The 17,471-nt window shown below is 39.4% G+C and overlaps 1 protein-coding gene across 2 annotated transcripts in view; it reads left to right on the top strand.

The window, feature by feature from the left end:
* cd247 (CD247 molecule) overlaps positions 1–17,471 on the top strand; it is a 95,972-nt gene that overhangs the window by 46,431 nt on the left and 32,070 nt on the right. Inside the window, exon 1 of one of the 2 annotated variants that reach the window (XM_052014026.1) lies at positions 4,854–4,941. The exons of the other annotated variant lie outside the window; for it this stretch is intronic. The gene's annotated coding sequence lies outside the window, so the exon portion shown is untranslated. Of the gene's footprint in view, positions 1–4,853; positions 4,942–17,471 lie in introns of those variants that run through there. 2 annotated transcript variants of the gene reach the window in all.

Consider the following 17,471-nt stretch of genomic DNA (forward strand, 5'->3'; position numbering starts at 1 on the left):
TGTTGCCACTCTTCCAGCGCCAACATAGCGTGCCCACAGCTCCTAATCTGTAAGTCTTTGGAATGTGGGAGGAAACCAAACACCACAAAATAAACTTTTCAAACTAAGATAGCCAAATAACATGCCAGATATCTTTTAAAGGTCATTCAGTCATCGTTGTGGATTCCCTTACATCTGGCTTTGTCAGCCCAATGTCTCTGCAACAGTGCTGATTAACTGACTTGCAGTGCTCTTGTAGGACGACCTTGAGCAGCTCTGGGCCTAGACAGCTGGAATTAGCACTGCACTCTCTGACCATATTCTGGGCTTTGCTGGCTGACTGGGTACTGGTGAAGTGAGAGCGATTGGCTTACAGATGCCCTCCCTTTGGAGGACAACAGATTCATGTTCCACAAAGAATTGCCAGTTCTCCAGGGGGACCCCTCTACATTTCTGATAACCTGTCGGGTGACAGATTGCAGCACTACTGAGTCTCCAAACCCTTCTCAGCAATCATCCCACTAGCCAGGACTCTGAGCTTAGCTTGAAGCACACAGATGTGGATGGCTTCTGCTTTCTTCTGCAATGAAAGGCGAAATGTGGGCCATCAGAAAGCAACTTTTACATGACAAAAGCATCTTAAGGAAGTGGTCAAGGGCATTACCAAATGAAAAATTATTGCTGAGCCTTGAGATATCAGGGCAGTTCACCAAAAGCTCAGTCAAAGAAATGGGTTTTGATAAGCATCTCAGAGGAAGAAAGTAAGACATAGAATTTAGGAAAGGAATTCCTTGGCTAATAACTTCAAATTTAACTATACTACCAATGACCAGTACTGGTCATTGCTAGTGGATTTAAATTTGGGGATATGCAAGGGGTCAGAAGGAGAAGAGTGCAGATGCCTCAAAGGATTTGGGGCTGGAGAAAATTTTAGTGAAAGGGAGGAGCTGAGCATCGTGGCTAGTTCCATAAGTATGTCAGTGAAGTTGGCCACATTTCCATTCTGGAAAGGTGGGGTTCAAGCTCCTTAAATTCCTGTTAGATGTGGGTACTACTGCATGCCTTATATGGTTGTGCACAGTTTACAGTGGGTCTGTCAACATGCTAAGCATTCCTTTGTATATACCTGTCAGTCATTTCTATCTGTCCTTTCAAAGCTCTCATTTCAGGACTAGCACCAGGAGTACCTACTGTGTGTCTGGAAAATCACATAGTCCTATATATGGAGGACATCTGTTTTCCTCCCCACCTCCTTCTTAAAGGTCTCCTAAATCAAATAATTACAGGCCAATTAGTTTAGCTTCAGGTGTGGGCAAATTATTGGAATCAGTTCTAAGGGACAACATAAACCTTCATTTAGGACAACACAGATTAGTCAAGAACAGTCAGCGTGAAATTGCTAAAGGAAGGTCACATTTGACAAACCTAATAGAATTTTTTGAGGTGGTACCAAGAAGCATCGTTGAGGGCAGTGCGTTTGAAATCTAAATGGATTTCAGCAAGGCTTCTGACAAGATGCCACTTGACTGGCTGCTCATAAAACCCATGGGATTTAACAGAGAATGGCAAAGTGGATTTGAACTTAGCAAACTGGCAGGAAGCAAATGGTAATAAAGAGTGGTAATAATGGGTGGTAAAGAAGGCATAGGACACATTTGCCTTTATTAGTCAAGGCAATGAGTTCAAGAGTCATGAAGTTATGTTGCAGCTTTATAAAACTCTGGTGAGGCCACATCTGGAGTATTGCATTCAATTCTGGTCACCCCATTTTAGGAAGGATTTGGAAGCTTTGGAGAGGGTGCAGAAGAGGTTTACCTGGATGCTGCCTGAATTAGAGGACATATGCTGTAAGGAGAGGTTGGACAAACTTGGTCTGTTTTCTCTGGAGCGGCAGAGGTTGAGGGAAAATGTGATAGAAGTTTATAAGATTATGAAAGGGATAGATAGACAGCTGGTATCTTTTTCCTAGGGTCGAAATGTCTAATACAAGAGGGTATGCATTTAAGGTGAGGGGGGCAAGTTCAAAGGAGATGTGTGGGGCAAGTTTTTTTGCCCAGAGAGTGGTGGGTGCCTGGAATGTGCTGCCAGGGGTGGTGGTGGAGGCAGATATGATAGAGATATATAAGAGGCTCTTAGATAGGCACATGAATAGGCAGAAAATGGAGGGATATAGATAATGTGCAGGCAGAAAGGATTAGTTTAGTTTGGTGTTTAATTGCTAACTTAATTAGTTCAGCACAACATTGTGGGCTGAAGGGCCTGTTCCTGTGCTGTACTGTTCTCGTTCTACGTTTTATGTAATGGTACATAGGACTGTAAGGCTGTTATCAGTGGGGTTCCACAGAGCTCATTACTAGGTTCCTTGCTTTTTTGTAATACATAGACTAGCACTTAAATGTAAGGGCATGGAAAAGAAATTTGCAGGTGATACAAAAATTGGCTGTATAGAAGTTAATCCAGAAAACTGTGGTGTAGTGGCTTTGGGAAGATGTAACAGAATGAAATGTGTACAAGATGATAAGAGGCATAGATCGAGTGGACAGTCAGATTTTTTCCCAGGGCGACAATGGCTAACACGAGGGGGCATAATCTTGAGGTGATTGGAGGAAGATATAAAGGGGATGTCAGGGGTAAGTTTTTTTTACACAGAGAGTGGTGGGTGTGTGGAACGCACTGCCGGCAGAGGTTGTGGGGGAAGATACACTAGGGACATTTAAGAGACTCTTAGATAGCCACATAAATAATAAAGAAATGGAGGGCTATGTGGGAGGGAAGGGTTAGATAGATCTTAGAGCAAGATAAAATGTTGGCACAACATTGTGGGCCAAAGGTCCTGTACTGTGCTGTAATGTTCTATGTTCTAAAAGGATACACAATAAACAGGAGGATAATGAGTTGTATGGAAGACCAAAGTGACCTTGCATTGAATGCCCGTAAAGCTCACAGGATGGGTAGATAGGGTGGTTAAAATGTCACATGGGGTGCTTTCCATCATTTGCTGAGGCAAAGAATACAATAGTCAGGAAGAGATGCTGGAATTGAACACATCGTTAGTTGGGCCACAGGTTGTGTATTGTGTACAGTCCTGGTCATACATTGCAGGAAAGATGTGACTGCGTTGAGAAGCTATCACCAGGACTGCAAAAGCTTAGCCAAGAGGAAAGATTGGAGAGGCTGGAATTGTTTTCTTTGGAACAGAGAATGCTGAGGAGAGATTTACTCGGTGTATAAATATGAGTGCCCTGAACAATGGGAAAAATAAAAAAGCAATCAAAAATTGTGTGTATTGTAATTTGTGAAAATAAAAGCTAAAGAACAAAAGAAAATAGCAGGGAAAGGCCATTCAGGCCGATCGTGGGATCATGGCTGATGTGCCCCAGGCCTTATCTCCTCTTCTGTGCCAGTTCCCCATAGCCCTCAATTCTCTGATCTTTCAAAAAAATATCTCGTTTTTCTTTAAATACCTCCAGTGATCTCGCCTCCACAATCCTTCAGGGTTGAGATATCCAGAGGTTGATAGCTGCCTCTGAGAATAAGAGGCTACACACCTGAATTTTAAATGACCACCCTTAATCTTGTAATTATATCAACTCATTTGAGATTTTCCCACCAGTGGAAACATTTCGACATCTACCCTGTCATGCTCCCTTAGGATTGTATATGTTTCAGAAAGATCACCCCTCATTCTTCTAAACTGTAAAGAATTTGGATCTAATTTCTTTATCTGCTCCTGATAGAACAACCCTCACATCCCAGGAATTTGCTTAGTGAGTCTCATTTACAATGTCTCCAATGCTTGTATATCCTTACTTAAATAAGAGAATCAAAACTATATGCAGTACTCTGAATTAATCTCTTGTTTATCCATCTAATGCTTCTACTTCTTCTTCCTTGTGTATAAACCTATGAAAGACCAGAAAAGGTTTCATGTTACAGCTGTATAAAACCTTGATTAGACCACATTTTGAGTACTGTGTGCAATTTTGGTTGCTGTTTTACAGGAAGAATGCGGAGACTTTGGAGAGCGTGCAGAAGAGTTGCCTGGATTAGAGAGTATTAGCTATAAGGAGAGGTTGGACAAACTTGGTTGTTTTCTCTGGAGCATCAGAGGCTGAGAGGAGACCTGATTGAGGTATATAAAATTATAGAAGGCATAGAATGGGAATGTAGTCAGTCTTTCTCCCAGGATGTTAGAGGGTATAGCTTCAGGGGGAGAGGGAGAAAGTTTAAAGGAGATTAATGTGGCAAGTTTTTTACATAGAGAGTTGTAGGTGCCTGGAACATTGCCAGGGGAGATGGTGGAAGCAGATACGATAGCAATATTTAAGAGCCATTTGGACAAGCACCTGAACAGGCAGGGTATTGAGGAATATAGACCATGTGCAGGCAGATGTACAGTTTAAATTGGCATCGTGGTCAGCACAGAAATTGAAGGCCAAGGGCCTTTTCCTACATTGTACATTCAAGTGGAGTAAATAGGAAGGATGTATTTCCCTGAGCAGTACAGTAACAAAAATGATGCATAGATTTAAAGAAATTGATAGAAGCATTAGAGGGGACAAAGGAAGATTTTTCAACTAGAGATGGAAGGAGTCTGGAACTCATTGCCTGAAAGGGTGGCAGATACAGGAAAGAGCACTGAATGTCACTATTTTTGACTGCACAGATGTGATAGACAGAACGTCCTCCTCCTGTCTTGTGAACTTTTTTTCTGAGTCTCTGATACATCGTGCAGCTGATATATTGTTTTAAAGTATACGTGAATTGAAAGTGTCCACAAATGATCGACTCCACTTAGAAGGTATGGGTAAATAGAACTTCCGGGTCATGCTGACTCCTCAGTGTGCACCTGCACAGCACTATCTTTTGCTGGTGTTCACGCAGTGCAGTGCTGGTCTTGGTTTTCATAAATGGTCTTACGCTCATAAATACTAAGAAGGATTTCTGCTGAAGGACTGACAGGTACGCTTAAAGGAAAGATTGTTGGCTATTTTATTACTGTAAATTAAAATACAATGGTGTGTATTTGGTTGTTTTGAAATGGTTTTTGAACAGCAAATCATGCTGCATTGTTGTAAAAATTCCTTGGAAACTTCGTATACTGATAGTTAAAAAGTTCACATTGTGTCATTGTTGCACAAATAAGATAAAATATGAATTGTAGGCAGAATAATGTTTTTTAAGAGGAATATACAATGTTCAGTTAACAGGAAACAATAAAGTGGGTGTTGACAGAAAGTCCTATAGGTTTTAGTAAAATTTCCATTCAGTTCAACAACAATATTCATCTGTCATCTACTGATTTCAAAAAGTACTCATGAATGAGATACAAGTTGATGTATTCCTTCACAATTATTTTGAGGACTTGAATAAAGTTAGTAGGCGTTAGTTAACAACTGGAGGGTATTTTAGTCGGACTAAAGGTAACCTAACAGCTGATACACATAATATCCTACGAAAAGTGATATTCAGTCATTTCAGGTAAGCACAAAATGTTGCTTTTTTTTAATTGATAAGAATTCCTTTTGGCGTACCGTGACGTCAAAATTTGAAAATTACTGAAGTTTATCTCAGTCCGTGGATCGCTTTTCATTTTGAATGCGTATCATATTCTTTTTGATCGATTGAAACTTTATCACAAATGATGTATATACCTAGAAAAGAATTTGGCTCAAATAAAACTAGAAGTACCCAAATATAAGTTATTCATTTGTAAAAGTTCTACTAATGTTAGAAATAGATTGGGAGCTAAAGTGTTGTTGACTAGCCACTGAAATATGAAGTTGGCATCCATTTTGTTTAATTGGTTTTATTGCATGAATATAGGAAGTAATTTAGAACATAGAACAGTACAGCACAGCACAGGAACAGGCCCTTTGGCCCATAATGTCAATGCCAACTGTGATCTCAATCTAAATTAATCCATCTGCCTACACAAGGTCCATATCCCTCTATTCCCTGTCCATGTGTCTGTTTAAATGCTTCTTAAATATCGCTATTATATCTGCTTCTACCACTTGCCCTGGCAGTTCGTTCCAGGTACCTACCACCCTGTATGTAAAAAAAAACTTGCCTTATAAATCTCCTTTAAACTTTCTCCCTCTCACCTTAAACTATTATCCTCTAGTATTTGACATTTCCATCCTGGGAAAAAGACTCTATCTACGCCTCTCATAATTTTATATACTTTTGTCAGGTCTCCCCTCAGCCTCCGACACTCCAGCAAAAACGATCCAAATTTGTCCAACCTCTCCTTACAGCTAATATTCTCTAATCCAGGCAACATCACAGCGAACTCCTGCTGCACCTTCTCTGAAGCCTCCACATCCTTCTTGTAATGTTGTGACCAGAACTGCACGCAATGCTCCAAATGCGGCCTAACTAAAATAAATACAGCAAGATAATTCAAGAATCACTGGGAGGATAGAAATAGACACATACAAGTCCTGATTAGTTGAAGTAGATGTAAAGAGATCCACCACCTGTGTGCATCATTAACGTTAACAGCATTTATGTAGTTCCTTTAACATAGTAAAACATCACAATGTTCTTCACACAGTGTAATCAAACAATATTTTACAACATAGAAAATATTCAGACAAAGATGAGGCCAGAAAGAGCTGTGGAGAGCTGTTTAGGAAGGGTATTCCACAGCAACCATTGGTGGAGCAATTAAAATCAGGTCTCTTGAGGGATTGCAGACCTGGAGGAGCTTAGAGAGATAGAGAGGGCCAAAGCTATGCAGAGATTTGAAAACATGGATGACAATTTTAAAATTGAATTATTAATTAACTAGGAGCCATGTGAGCCAGATTAACGTCAGCAAGCACAGGGGTGACTGCTGAATGGGACTTGGTCCAAGTTAGAAGAAGGCCACAGATTTATCAATGACCTCAAGCTCATGAATAGTCAAAGGGAAGAGGTCTGAATCATTATCAGAGGTAACACAGCATCAAAACAGGATTCAGCATCCAATGAGCAGAGGCAGGGACAGAGATGGGTGATGTTACAGAGGTGGGGACTGGTGATCTTGGTGATGGCACCTACATTGGAAGCTCATCTCCAGAGTAAATGTTGCAAGCAGTCTGGTTCTGTCTTAGGCCATTTCCAGGGAAAGGAATTGAGTTTGTGGTAGAGATGAAATGCAAATTCATTTTATGGGCATAGCTAGATTTCAGGATATCCTTGATGCATTGCAAATTGCAGGATTTAATAAAAAAAAAGTCAATTCCAATTGAAAATCAGATTTATAACCCAACTTGAATGGTGTCTATTGGTTTTGCCAATATTCAGTTGAAGGAAATTTCTGCTCCAGCAAGACCAGATGACAGCATCCAACCTGACAATTTAGAGACAGTGGAAGGTTTGTGAGAGGTGATGGTGAGTAGTGTCAGCACACTTGTGGAAAGTAATAGCGATGTTGTTTGATGTTACCTGGAATACCAAGTAGATGGAAAAAACAAGGGGATAAGGATAGATCCGGGGGGGGGGGGGGGCACGGGGAACACCACTCTGGGGTGGGAATGGGAGCAAAGCAAACACAGATAGTTTTTGGGGCTGCTACTGGATGGATAAGAATATAGAACATAGAAAATTACTGCACAGGAGTAGGCCCTTTGACACAGATGCCTACACCAACCATGATGCCAAGCTAAACTAATGCCATCTGCCTGAACATGGTCTGTATCCCTCTATTTCCTGCAAATGATTGGTAATTGCATTGGCTGGGTGATGCTGGACGGACACTGGAGTAAGTGTGACCAAAGGCTAAGACAAAACAAAGATGAAAGAATATAAATTATCACAGCTCTCCTTGTGACACTTTGTCACAATCACTTTTGATGTAATTTTTGACTTTGTCAGCACTATGTTGTTATGGAGGCATAAGAATGGAAGACAGTGAGTTGAAAAGGAAGTTCTGAAAGATGAGTTGCTCAGTGGAGGTGTTGAGCTATAAAGCTTTTCTGCCCTCTGAAATGAAAAATGTTCGCTATTCGAATTCCAATAAAACGGAATTTTTAAGACACTCCTCATTAAGGGCCAATGATAATTAACCACAGATTGACTGATTTGCTCTAACATTCATGAGAATAATTTCAAAATATTTTGTTTTTGCTCCAAGCCTTTAATTTGCCCTCTGGTAGTAAAAAGAAGTCACTTTGAATTTTTTTGCACACGGCCCATGCTTATTCTCTAAAGGACCCTGAGCTGGGGACTTGGTGAGTGGATTTTCCATCAGTTCGCACTTACAGTGTTGTATGTTTACAGTGAAATTCATAGGCTTTAGTTCTTAGAAAATTGTCTGAAATAGGTTACCATGAGAATCAGAGGCCAGGGTCCTGGCTAGGTGCCTGCTATTTGATTTATGTAGTTGAATTCATTCCAATTTTGCCATCACAGGCAGTGCTGCATTTATTGCCAACAAGCGTGCAACATAAAGCTTTAGTTTCGGTATGGTAAAGGAAAACTACTGCTATAAGTCAGTCACATCTTTTGTAGCCTACTTGAAATGATATTAATCATATTAGAGTAAAATAGTTGGCACTGTAGCTCAGGTCCATAGCTAAGAATAAATTTGCCAAACCATAATCTCAGATTGTATGCATTGATCCAAGACTGCTTCTACAAGCAAATATGTTTTGACGTGATATTTAGAAAGGAAATACATTTTGCTCCATAGCCTCTAGTTACTTTTTAACAAATGTATTTTGTATAAAAGCCTGGTATGTTGTTTCTGAGAGTGAGTTTTTTTCATCTTTTTCATTACCTAAATGTATGTATAAAAAAACTGGGATGATTCCCTTGTAGAATATATCCTATTGAAAAATCTCAGTCATGAACATTAAAGTCAAATTCACATAAATATAGACCGTTATCTGTAGCTGAAGAGCATTTAGTATTTGGTTCCAATTATTTCTACACTACATTAAAACAATTAGAATAATTGTAAGCAAATTCATTTTATTAGCTTTTCTCTGCAGTGTGGCATGCTGCAGGATTCAACTAAAAACTGAGAATCAGATCTATGATCCAATGTAAATTTTGTCCACATTTTTCTCGAAGTCAAACTGTTTGCACTGCTAAGAAAACAGCTAAGTGGAATGGTTGCTCTGCAAACTAGGTGGGTGCCTCAGCCTGTCAACCAGCTCTGCACTTGGATGATAGATGAAACTGTGATAAGGTGCAGAGCAGCATTATTGCACAGGAAATCCACATGCTCAGAGGTAGCTCCACTTATTTAAACTACCGCAGCTAAGTTGCTTTTGAAACATATTTTAAACCACACTGAAAACATACTGCAAAGAGCAAGAAATGCATTATGCCACACGGAAAACAGGAGTTCACACAATTTTTAAGCAACTTTGCAATACATTTAAGCAAAAGTCATATGGAATAGGTAGTTATGAAGTACATTATTAAGGAAGAAGGATGAAATATTGAAGCAGTTAAGCTCCATAGAATTTGGCAATTAGTAATTTGTCCAATACTAATATTTGGCAATCAGCACTCTCTTAAAGACATGCGGTAGGTTAATTGGCCACTGTAAATTGCCGTCAGTATGCAGTTGAGAGGTAGAATCTGGGAGGAGCAGATGAGAAGATGAGAAAAATGGGATCAGTGGGCCATAGGGCCTGTTTCCATGCTGTATGTCTCTGTGAATCTATGACTGATTTTGGGAAAAGCTTGGTTAAGCTCAGATCACCTGAAGGGAGGAATTGAGCTGAAAAATTAATAAGATAATATGTTGGAGATTAATGAGTTAGATGACTAAGGGAAGGAGTTTTAGAAAGTGTTTGATGATTTTCAATTAAGGAGGAATAGTTCCTAAGTATTGGGGGCAGATGAACAATTTCATTAGACTGGCAGCCAGGATAAGTAACTGAATAATCACAAGTTTTGTGTGGAAGGGAATTAAGGAGACAGGAGGATATAAGATTAGGGGGTGCAGGGAAGGATGAAGACCAATTGGAGAGAGAAGGAAGGTAGGAACAGAGCAGGTGAGATATTGTGGAGGTTGAGGTGAAGGTATCAGTCACACAGAAATTCTCATTGTAGAGAAGAAGGAGTTCGTGATTATGGAAGCCGTGACATTGGAGATGAGAGTGAGGATGTGAGGCAGGTAATTCAAAGAGATTGTGAGGTCTCTGAGTGGCCCATACATTGTTAGATGATCTTGCAGTAGTGGAAGGAAAAAGCAGAGGAGTCTCTCCCTAGGAAAACATTTAGCATTCTGACAACTCATTGAGTTCCCTTTTAAATTTGGGAAAATCCTATTTCAGTTTTATCACTCATGAAGAGCTTCCTTCCTGTGAAGTAATTTTCCCAGTTTAGGCACATCTCACTTTAAGTTATAGGATCATAACATTACAAATTCCCTGGTTAAGTCAGTACTCACTGAGAAGTGTGATTTTAGATAGAGCAGAATAGATTAAAAGATTAATCTATTCTGCTCTATCTAAGAGTGACTTCTCTGCTTTAAGTTTTGCCAATCAGAAGGTGCAGCACGTCAGGTTGCTGGGGGCATTAAGGATGGAAATTGTGGAGGTTCTGGCCACAATCTACCATTCCTCCTAAGGTATGAGAGTGGTGCCAGAGAACTGGTGGAGTGCAAACCTTATATTTTCATCAGAAAATGGGAGACATAAATCCAGCAACTGCAGGCCAGCCAGTCTTGCTTCAGTAGTTAGAACAATATTACAACACAAAGCTAATTGTTGCTTGGAAAAATCTGATGAATAAATGACAAGCAGTACGAATTTGTTAAAGGGGAATTTTATTTTAGTGATCCAATTTCCATGAAGACTAAAATATGAATAAATATCAGGGACTTGCTGTATGGATTGTAAAGTCCAAATTTTCAAAAGGCCTTTATCTAAAGTACCACAAAATAGACTTGTTTGAACCAAAGCCTTGCAAATAAAGAGGCAATGGGAGAATGGCAATAAACTTGACCAAGTTTCTCAAGTGCTGAGAATAGTTAAGAACACTCTCAAAGTGGAGTGCAGTAAACAGGATTCCCTGCAGTGAAGAGTAATAAGAGCACAGTTGTTCACTATGTTTTATAATGAACTGTTTTGGGGTATCACAGTGCACTATTTTCAGGTTTATCGATGAAATATAATCTAAAAAGTAGTAGGCAGTGAAAAGGGTAGTAACAGATTAGTGGGAGATGGAGTGAAATGGGGCAAGACATGGCAAATGCAAGAGAAATGTGAAATAATGTATTTTGGTTGGAAGAATGAAGAGTTACGATATCAACTAAATGTTCAAGGCAAGAAGAGGGCGTAGGAACACAGAGACTTAAGTTTTTACATATAAAATCTTTTAAAGGCACCAGTTTATCGTGGATAGCTTGAAAAGTTGAAAAGCATACAAGGTCTTTGGTATATAGTCAGACAAAAATGCCTTGAAGTTGGATCATGTAGCAACTTGTTTTAGTGTGCTATGTCATCCAATTTCCATGAAGGATAAAATATAAATGAAAATCTGGGACTTACTGCATTGATCATGAAGCCCTCAATTTCCATTCTGGCTTCCTTTCTGTGTTTTGTGTGAAACACATAGAGAACACCAGGCACATGCATTGGCATCCACTGATGTGAAATGCAAGAGGATTTGAATACAAGAGGAGGGATATCGAGTCCTGTAGATTATATGGAGCCCTGGTGAGACTGCATTGTCTCTGGTCTCCTTACCTAAGGAAAGATATGCTTGCAACAGAGAAAGTGTAATGAAGTTTCATTAAAGTGATCCCCAGGATGGTGGGTTTGTTGTACCAGGAGGGCTTAGATGGACTGGGCTGAGACTCTCCTGAGTTTAAAAGAAAGAGAGGTGATCCTATTGAAAAGTACAAAGGTCAATGGGCTTGGTGGGGTGGATGCACCCACAATTTCCTGATGCACTCACAATTTCCTGATCCACCCTGTCACCCAAAGATTTCTCCACCAATCAAACAGCACCCAACACTAGACAGTAGCTCCTTGACCAACAATACCCAACTATGGTTACAGTCCCATCCCACAACATCACTGCTGAGTCTCTCCAATTCTCAACCACACCTGGCCCCACCCCACCTGCGACCAACCCTTCAGAGACCTAAACCTGCCTGATTTCTTTGCTATGGTAGATTGAGCAAGGACTGTACAGTAGTACATAGGTCTTGGGTCTGTAAAGGCACTTCAACCTTAGTAGGCACTGATGAAATTCTAGGCTAGAGAGTTCAAAATCAAACATGTTAAGCTTCATCTTTATAGAACATAAGTTAAGCCCAGCTATAGTATTGTGGCCAATTCCAGCCAGCATATGTTAGAAAAGATTAAAGGCTTTGGAAAAGAATGCAGAGGAAATTTACTAGAATGGTCTTGGCAAAATGTTTGAGAAGCCAGGGTTGGTTTCCTTAGAGCCATGAATGCTAATGGGAGAGTTAATAAAGATACAAAATTAAAAAGGGCTTTGAGAGAGTCAACAGCAAGAAACTGTTCTTAGTGCCAGAAGTATGAGTAATCAGGGATAAAGTTTTAAGGAGATTGGCCATAGAATCAGAGGGGACATTAGGAATATATTGTTTACAAAGTGACTTGTTGGGATCTGGAATGCACTGCCTGAAACAGTGATGGAAACATTCAGTGACATCTCTAAACAGAAAATTGATTATTTAGAGGGGAACCATTTAAAGATATGAGGAAAGAGCAGGGGGGAAGCATTGATTGGATAGTTCATTCAAAGAGTTGCTAAATGACCTCTTTCTGGCTATATCATTCTATAATTCTATGATGACCATTCTCTTGTTGTTAGTGGGATATCCCTGCTCTTCAAATTGATGTCATAGAATCACATTTGTTCATCTGATCAGGACAGAATGACTCCAGATAGCACCTATCCAACCTAATCTTGTGATGGATGGCTAACCTGGTTGTGAGCCAGATATGGTAAAGATGGTCCCCTTCAAGTTGAAGGAGCATTGATTGGAGCACAAGACAGCAATGAAATCAGTGAGGAGTAGCAAGGTGCGTTCAGGTGGAAATTTTCACAAAGGATGTGAAGAGGAAGGAAATGAGGAATTAGAGACTATCTGACACAAAGACTTTGATGTTAAACAACAGACCATCACCAGATTAGTTTGGCACATATTAAGTAAAGCTTAGGAAAGGGTAATATGCCACTACTCATGAGATAAGGATGAAGAAATTTACAAACAAAAAGTTGAAGGGCTCACTGATTACTTTATGGTCTTCTGGACTCAATTTCCTGTATTTGTTGTGTCCAGGTAATCCAAACTGCCCAGGTTTAGGACCAGGAGAATCTGCTCCAGTATCATCTAGTACTTACAGCTTTTGATAAGCAGCAAGATTTTTGGGGAGGAAGTTCACTTTTGATCACTAACACTCAAACCATAGACTATTAGCCACCAGTGTAATTGCTTCCACGTATTCAATTCCACTGACATCAGTGGAGGTAAATGTGTGTGACTGAGTACAACCAGTGACCAATGCTTTGGTAGGAGTTTAATGTCGGTGACTGAAGAAGAATGTCTGCCCCATTAGAGACTTCCACAATTCAAGATCATGTGACAATAACAAATTGTCAAAGTAAGTTATGTCTCCAAACAGTAATAATGTACAGTAATCAAAGTGCTGATTTATTGTGATAGGAATACTCTCAAAGCTTCTGAGGCTATTTTCTGACATAAGGTGTTAATATCTAATTATTGCCATATTCCTGAAAGGATCTCAGTAATGGTTCAGTAATTGGAGCCATTATTGTAACTTGCTCCCGTGAAACTATAGCCAAGAGTTGGTGTTGTTTTATCTGGAACAGTTTGCTAGACTACAGGATGTTGATTGGTGGTTCTGCAAAGAGCAATCTTGTGTTTTGTCTGTGCTTTTTCCATTTTTTGTCTCTTAGATTCCACATGGTCATATTATTGCCAGCCTTCATTGCTCTCTGGACATTATACCAGTTTCATTGTTCAAGGTCACTTCCTGGAAGGAGTTGTTCTGAACAATTATATTCTCTAATGTCAGTTTGTACCAGTTCATTACTCTCCAGATACAGTGATAGTTTGGGTTAAGAGATTTTCAGAGGCAAACTTTTTGGGCTAAGTCATATACATTTACATAATGACCCTTTTATTTTCCCATTATAGATTGTTATTGAAGAAACTAATAGCAGCAACTGGAAAAAATGACTTTGTCTGTTCCTCAGTTTGTTAATCTTACAATGTCAAAATATTTTTAAATTCATTGCCAGCATATGGGTAACTGCAAGCACTTTTTCACATAATCAGATTCTGAACAAGGATATCGATAGAAATGAAACTTATCAAATACACCCTCGGAAAGATCCTCTTCCTTGGCCTGATTGGGATGCTCAAGTATTAAGCATTTTGCAGCCAAGACAATGAGACTAAATACTGGGAGGCACATTCCAACAGATGTAATGCAGAATGATACTGTGGTATTTCTCACAGAAAGCTGTAGACTTTGTCCCTAATTTTTTCACTCTTGCTCTCATTTGATCCACCATGAAATCATTATTCCAACCAAAGCAACATCACCCATTCTCAAACTTATGCTGCCATTTTTGTTTCTGAAACACATCCACTTTTTCTTTGTTAATTTTAGTCCTTTCTATTGGCCTTTCAAGCTTCCCCTCACATAAACTCCGACTCCTCCAAAGGTGTTGGAGCTTCGTTGGGCCTAAATTTCAGTCTGCCATTCCACAGTGTACACAATTTACATCTTAAGGCTTTTTTACAAATTGGTCCAAGACAATTCTCTCCTTTGCTTCTGAAGCATTACTTGGCACACCATATATATCAGGCCTTTAACGTCTCACACAACACCCTCCCTTCCATTCCCTTCTCCATTTGCAGCAGAACCATCATCCTATTCTTGCTCCAAGGCTAATTACAACTTCACCACTTTCTACAGGTGCTGACACAGGGTCTGCAACTGGCTGATGTTTCTCTACAGAATGATTAGCCAGCCTTCGGCACAATCCAGCCCATTCTTCCCTATACTGATCCTTTGGTTATTCCAATAATAGATTCTGGTAATGTTCTCACGATGGACATTAAACCAGCGAATCTCCGGGTTCTTGGTTGCCCCTCCAACCCCGTGCTTAAATAATGGATTAAAGTCTGCAATTTTGCAGTCCAAATCATTGTGAAATCAGATGCAGATTCTCAATTTAGCAGCCTGCCATTTCCTTGTAATCCAGTATTAAATGTGCCCATGTTCCCCATTACCAGACTCTGAGTCTGTCTATTAAAACTTCTGTTAATGCCTTGATTGTAAGGATTTTGTTGCTCCCTTTAACACCTCACTACTTTCTTTCTGTTTCACTGGTGGCTTTATTGATACTCACATCTTAACATTTATACCATACTTGTGAACCTCGATTTCTCAATTGCACAATCAGATAATTATGGAAGGATGCATGTGAAAATAAAAAAACACTGCAGATGCCAGAAATCTGAAATAAAAACAGATCTTGCTGGGAATACTTAGCAGGTTAGGCCACGTCTGTGGGAAGAGGAACAATCTAATGTTTTAGGTTGAAGACTGTTTGTCAGGACTGGGAAGGAGCTTGTTTAGTTACAGGGAGAATGGGGAAGGGGCATGTCTCAGGTTAAAACTGGGATGACCATGGGGATAGGCTGTAAACAAGGTTAGCAGATCAATGAGTAAATGGGAGCAGTTGGAGAGTGAGAACATTGACAAAAGAACATAGAGAAAAGAATGTAGGAGTGCAAAATGCAGAGCCAGAGAACATCCCCAGGACAGACTGGATATGTCCTCCACTCCCAGAGGGAAAAAATAGGTGAAAAAAATAACAAACCTTTATCTATGTTCTCATTTCTAACTGTTCCCATTCACTCATTGACCAGTCAATTACTATTCCTACAGTTTACTATATTTGCAGATCTTGTTTCATTTGCCAAATTTGAAATTATGTTCTTTAGATCCAGGCTACTAACATATATGAAAATCTTTCTTTTATTTATAAGACCTGTTCACTTTTACTGTTTTTTGTTCTTTAACGTCCTCTATCCATGTCAATATATACTGTTGCAGGCTTTTATTTTAACTAATAATCTTTTTTATGGAGCTTTATCAAATACCTTTTGAAAATCCAGATCTATTACATCCATAGACACCTACTTTGCTAGTTATATCTTACAAAAGCTTATTATAACCATCCAACATATTTTCCTTTTCTTAAAACCATGTTGACTCATAATATTATTTTATAAATGCCCCATCCTTAATTTTCCTAACAATTGGTCAGATATAGTTCTCCATTTTCTCTCTTCCTCATTTCATGAAGATAATGGATGAGATTGGACAACATTAATCAAACCCCTGAAGCATAAAGGGCAATTGTTACTTTACTATAGAAATGGAAAATAGTTCTATTCAAGTCTAAATGACTGAAATCTTTTGGAATGCAGAGGGTGAAGAAACACCATTGACCTAAATAAATCTTCAATTCGTATACATTTTCTGTCATTCCTTTAATGCAAAAGAAGCAACAGAATCTCTCTCTGGAGGATCACTTGTGGTTTGGAGCCCATCTCAAGTATTCTTTGAAATCCTGATTAATTTTTTTTGAATAATTTATACTCCCAATGTAGCTACTTTTGGAGTGCACAGGAAAATATATTTCAGTTTCAAACTTACAGGTAATTTAATAATTTAGTATCAAAATATTTGACTGGCAGATTAAGAGGAAAATCTGTCATGGATTATTACAACTCTTAAAGTAAACAACATTTGATACTTTGTGAACTAACTAGAAAGTCCATCAGTTCCATTCCATAGAACCATAGAACACTACAGCACAGAAAACAGGCCATTCGGCCCTTCTAGTCTGTGCCGAAATGGTATTCCGCTAGTCCCATTTACCTGCACCCAGTCCATAACCCTCCAGATCTCTCCCGTCCATGTATCTATCCAATTTATTCTTAAAATTCAAGAGTGAGCCCGCATTTACTACATCAGATGGGAGCCCGTTCCATACTCACACAACTCTTTGAGTGAAGGTTCCCCCTAATGTTCCCCCTAAACTTTTCCCCTTTCACCCTAAAGCCATGTCCTCTCATACTTATCTCTCCTAATCTAGGTGGAAAGAGCCTACTGGCATTAACTCTGTCTATACCCCTCATAATTTTGTAAACCTCTATCAAATCTCCCCTCATTCTTCTGCGCTCCAAGGAATAAAGTCCTAACCTGTTCAATCTTTCCCTGTAACTTAATTCCTGAAGACCCGGCAACATTCTAGTAAATCTCCTCTGCCCTCTTTCAATCTTACTGATATCCTTCCTATAGTTAGGTGACCAGAACTGCACACAATACTCCAAATTTGGCCTCACCAATGTCTTATACAACTTCACCATAACATCCCAACTCCTATACTCAATACTCTGGTTTATGAATGCCAGGATGCCAAAAGCCTTTATTACAACCCTGTCTACCTGTGACACCACT

This window comes from Pristis pectinata, chromosome 4 (assembly GCF_009764475.1).
Source record: "Pristis pectinata isolate sPriPec2 chromosome 4, sPriPec2.1.pri, whole genome shotgun sequence".
Taxonomy (NCBI): domain Eukaryota; kingdom Metazoa; phylum Chordata; class Chondrichthyes; order Rhinopristiformes; family Pristidae; genus Pristis; species Pristis pectinata.